The sequence below is a fragment of the Malania oleifera genome, chromosome 8 (genome assembly GCF_029873635.1).
Source record: "Malania oleifera isolate guangnan ecotype guangnan chromosome 8, ASM2987363v1, whole genome shotgun sequence".
NCBI classification, from domain to species: domain Eukaryota; kingdom Viridiplantae; phylum Streptophyta; class Magnoliopsida; order Santalales; family Ximeniaceae; genus Malania; species Malania oleifera.
In genome coordinates, this window is record NC_080424.1 from 95,189,511 (window position 1) to 95,195,510 (window position 6,000).

Here is a 6,000-nt window from a genome sequence, read left to right on the forward strand (position 1 = left end):
ATTTTACTAGGTAAAAATGTTGGTTTTACGATGTTACAGATTTGGTAAAAATACGATTTTTGGAGTATGATCTACAAATTTTACAAAACTTCCTTATTTGCATTATTTTTATCGTAGGAGATGCTTGAATCCCTTATTTCTCATTTAAATGATGTTTATTGAATTATATACTATATAGCGGACTTTTGATCAAACCAGTGTGACATATGGATTGAAATGGAATGTGAGAATCTTTTATAATACTTGTATGAACTATGGGAACTAGAGTTCCATTTTTTCTATACGGAAAAATGTGGAAAATAGGTGTCAGATATATACCGAACTATATACGTAAAAAGGGTTAAACCGAGAGGGTGTGTGGCAATTTATACCACAATATGATTGTATGAGTTTGTGAAAATGCTGAAATTGCACAGGTTATTATATTTTCATTCATAAATTGTATATATGATAAATGGAACCACAGCTTGCTACCAAAGGAGTTAAAAGATACTTCAGATTAAAGGGGTTGAAAGATACTCCCATTACTAAAGGCACAGTTCTGTTGCTAGTAAAGTACAGTGCAATCACCCATGTGAATCAGTGTGGGTACAGAGATATTTGGCTTGCAGGAGTAATGGAACCACTAGTTAAAAATGGACCAGGAGGGGCAGTCGGACTGTATAATAGATGCTTGATAGTGCCTGCACAAACAGGGCATGTTAGAGTTATCAATGCACAACTCATGCCACGGGGTAAATAGGCGTATTATGTCATTCAAAGTTGGTCATTGTTCTAATATTCATATGCATGATTTAAAAACTAAAATGGATAAAGTCACTGGATTTATGTCCATAGATCTCTTATATTGCAGTATTGCAAATATGCCTTATATGTATCAGATTTTAATTGAAATATACGCATGTGGTCGCACACTGTTGTAATATTTTTCGCCTTACTGAGAAATGTCTCACCCCATTATACAACCTTTGTTTCAAGCCCTACATGGCGTTGATCCTAGTTGCTAGAGGGACTGGGAAGGTGGTTTTTGAGTTTAGCTTACGTAAGTCTTTTATGTGTGTAATAATCTTAGTTTGGAATACCTTTTTGGGAGATTGTAAGAACTTGTTATATTTTAAGTATGGATGAATGTATTTAAGGATACAATTAGAAAACTCTGGTATATGTCTAGTAGAAATCCCAATGAATGTTTATGTTTTCCGCAACATTTGAACTATAGTTATGTATGAGTTACACCCATATGTCCCTATTTAGGGAGGGTTGTTTATGTAGGTTTATCAGGTACAGGTATGTTGTATTGGTGATAACAATCTGGGTCCTTTTAAAGGGTCGGGTCGTTACAGTGACACACAAGAAGTCTTTGATAAGTATGCATGGTAGGAGCAAATCAATCATTTAAGTCTAATGCTCATAAAGTCTCGTATGGGAAAGTGAATTGGAAATGCGATTGGTGAGCATGAATGTAATGCCCCGAACCCCTTGCGAGCTTGGGGTGCTACTTTAGTGACATCAGTGTACCTGATACCATCTCATAATATAAAACATGTAGCGGAATAAGTAAAACATTCTCCATAGATTATCAGAGTCTAACCATCAACATACAACAAAGTCTTTCCATTCTCATATTACATCTCAAACTAAAAAGTCAACTAACTCAGTCCACACAATTGTAATACAAGCCTTGAGGTGTACAACATAAACATCTCACATCTGAGTTCTTGCAGACACTCACAAAGAGAATCTATACTAGTCTCCACCCCCCTGGTTCTGCTAAACTCAATCTTTGTGATTCCTTGAAAAGATATGTTGTATACGGGGTGAGACACCTCTCAGTAAGAGAGATTAAGTTGATGACAGTGTGTGGTCAGCATGTGTTTCAGTTGTATACAAAATCATACATCTCTCTTTTACTGAAAATAGTATGTATACTCACTTCTCATTTCTCATAGTATAATACAGTACTAAAAACAATTACATCATTTACATAAATATACTGATATGCATAAAAGACTCCCCTTGGAACTATACGTCATGTATAAACCCCCGTGGTCAGGATTGTGCTGCCTGAAGGCTGGACTAAAACCTAGGGGATCAACCCAGACCAAGCCACTCCCTGCTAACTATGTTTGCAGGCTTCCGCAACTCGCTTGCAGGTCCGATTGCCTTACCACATCTCGGTACAAAGTTCCAGGGAAGGTAACACCTTTACCTGGGTCAATCGGCTAGGACCACCCAACATCACTCTCACAATATAGTGTGGGCGCACATGGTCAAATGGTGAGACTCTCTCTAGCTATGGTACCGTGCACATAACAACTGGGTCCTCAATGTTCCTAGAGCATATCACGTAATTTAAGTAATTAGAACTATACTTTAAACTCATTTCACATAAAATCTGTCATTTTATAAACCCCGTCCTCGCATTGTTTACTACAAACTCGGGCCTCGGCCCTCTGTTACAACTCGGCTCTCAGCCATTGAATAAAACTCTGACCCTTGGCCGTTTGGTAAAACTCGGCCCTCGTGGCCATCATATAAATCCCTACATTAATCAAACAATTCCAGTATGTTTCACAAACAGTTCAGTATTACACAAACACTCTCATTTCTTGTATTTCCATATCTCTCAAAATAGTATTCACCTGCCGCACAATTTTCCGTATTTAAAACATAACGTGTAGGCAAGCAATAAGAACTCCGTATAAATGGTTTGTAGGATCAAACCGAACTTTCCACCATTAATATGTACTCAAAATATCATATCATATATCTTAGGTTTGAAAACAGGACTTTTGATCAGTTGATTTTAGAAACCTCAACTGAAAACATAAATATAATTACTCCATAAACATTTCCATTGGTTTAAAATCATAAAGACGCTGCATTAACATAATCCCCTTACCTATATTCGAAACAAAAACTGAAACGAATCGAAAACTCAAAACCCTAGCTTTTCGAACCGATGAAACTACAAGACCCGTCGAGCCAGAAGAAGAGAGACTGATCCTGGAGCACTAGGGGGCCCGTAGAAGTCTTTTAGCAAAGAAAACCCAAAACCCTAGTAGAGCTCAAAAGTGAAGATTTTGGAATTCCTAAAAAAAAAATGAGCTCCCTTCTATTTTTTATAAATGAGCAGCCTAGGAGAAAATCGGCGTCAGTTTCCCCTGTTCCCACAAAACTGTTGCCGATTTTGTGGTTGAATGGCCCAGTTGACCCAAAATCGTGGTCGATTTTCCTCCAGCCTAGAAAATCATCGCCGATTTTGGCCTTAACTTCCCCAATTGCTTCTTTTTCTTTTATTTCCCCCTTTTATATTCATTTTCCTTTATTTTTTGGGTTCGGATTCCTACAATGAACATGTTAAAGATTTTTTGAAGGCAATCGAATATTAGTTTGTTAGTTTTGACAAAACTCTTGCTAGCACCCTAATGAATACATTCACTAGAAAAAATTTTGACAACTCTAAAAGTGTTCGTGATCACATCATGGAGATAAGGGACTTAGCGACTGGATTAAAATCCTTAAAGATAGAGATTGAGGAACCATTTTTTGTTCATTCTGAACTCTCTTCCATTAAAGTATGGACATTTCAAAATTTCATACAACACTCATAAATAAAATTGGACTATAACGAAACTCATGACCATGTGTGTTCAAAAGGAAGAGAGGTTGAAGCATGACAAACCAAAAAGTGCTCACTGGGTTGCTCATGCAAAGTCAAAAATCAAAAAGGGCAAATTTGACCAAGGCAATAAGAAACAAAATTTGTCAATAAATAAAAATGACGATAAGGCACTTAAATGTTTCTTTTGTCGCAAGAAGGGTCATATGAAGAAGGATTGCCTGAAATACAAGAAATGGTTAGAAAAGAAAGGTAAATTCTTATCTCTAGTATGTCATGAATCTTTTTTTGTAGAAGTTGTAGTAACCCGAACGAACCCGGTAAATAAAATAAAAATGAATAAAGGAAAAAGGTAGAATAAAATAAAGGGAAAATAAAATTTGAAAAGGACATCAAGGAACTCGTTGACGAACTAGTTCTCCTCATCAACGAGTGTCGTTCTCGATTTTGTCGTCGAGTTTACATGTCTCATCGGCGAAGATTTACCAAGAGAGATTTCATATATTTTTGAGATTCGTCGACAAACTCACGTGTCTCATTGACGAAGCCCTGCCTATAAATAGTGTTGCTTTCATTTAAGCGAGAAATTCTCTCTCCTCACGCCTCTCTCTCTACTTTACAGTTTCCTTACTCTCTCTCTTCGATTTTGACTCTGTTAAAGCTCGAATTGATGATCAGAAACCACCACAAGATTCTTGAGAAGATTCTCTGCAACTTAGGCGAAGCAGATTTCCAGTTTGGGGTTCCGGGGCACCATCCCAAAATCAAGGTAAGTGAGATTTTTTAGAGTTTATGTGCGTACTTGGAGTATGCTAGTCTAGGAAAGGTAGTAAATGATTTTTATACTGGGTTTGAGTTGATTTTATTGAGGATAATATAATTTTAGGGTTTGGAGTTTCGAACGCCTCGGGTGTAGTTAGGATTTTAGTAGGCTTTTCAAAAAGCAGGTGAGGGGAATTAATTATAACAGGTTTTTATTTAATTTTAAACCGGTTAAATTCGAGTATACATACATATATATGTAACGCCCCAACCTAGGTCTGTTAGGGAGCATTGCGTCTCTCCTCCTCCACTTGGACCAGACAAAGAGGAGGCGGGCCTTATTAGACTAATCACTGACCCCACAGATCAACACGTGTCATTTTCAGTGTGTTTTGTCCCCACTTACACACTTCCTAAGAAAACTTCTCAGAAGGTCACCCATCTCAAGATTACTCCAAGTCAAGCACGCTTAACCATGGAGTTCTTATGGAAAGGCTCCCGAAAAGAAAGTGCACCTTGTTTATATGGGTAGTTACGTCTAATCTTTTTTAAGTCTTTCTCCCATGGGATATCACATTCTCCCCCACTTACAAAACACAACGTCATCGTTGCGAACCCACATTTCCAAACCCAAGCGATGTGAATCTCATCACACTTCCGGCTGGGTAATGGCTCTGATACCAAGCTGTCACGCCCCGAACCTAAAAATGGGACCTAGGGTGTGATTTAGTAACCTAACCTGTCCCTGTATCATACAACCATCCATGATACTACACAATATAAGGGTCCAACCTCGCAGGGTTCACATATACCCTACACATCATCACAAACACAATGTATATACGCAGTGGAATAATTTAATCTAATACATTCATAACACCATACCAGAGTCTATACAACATTAGGATCTAGTCCCATAATACAAAACATAATCCCCGGGCATCCACATAACTCAAAATGACACCCCGACCACGGTTTTGTACTTACATATGTACCTAGACAGTGCTAACAACACCTATGCTCCTGAAACGCTAGAACGCTAGAGTCGGCTACTTGAAAGACTTGAAAAATATTTGTATGATAGGGGTTAGACACCTCTCAGTAAGGGATTTCTATTTATATAAGTTATTTTGTAATCTGAATCTGTAAAACTGTGGTTTACGATTATACGGATGTTTTGGTTACTTATTTGGGAAAATCTATCAAGTGAAATTATGGGATTTTCGGGTTTACAGTTTTTGAGAAAATTTAGTTTTCAATTATCATCTCTGTTTCTGTTAGAAAACTTTATATTGGTATAAATTGTAATATAGAGATGACCGTACCTTTGATTATGTTAAATTGTATTTTCGAATTATCTGTTATGGGATTATTTGTTTACTCAAATAAGTGTAGAATGAGATGATGAATTGAATGATGTGTTTTGTGAAAAAGTGTACCGATTAACTACCTAAGGTTGTGAGTTGTTGAAATGAGATATAGGAATGTGAGTTCCAAAATGTTCCATGTTTTGTGAAAATGTCGAGTCAGAATAAAATCGAAGGCCTAAGACAATCGAAGTGTACCGGATAACTACCGAAGGCTGAGATATGAGGCGTGCCGGAATAATACCGTAA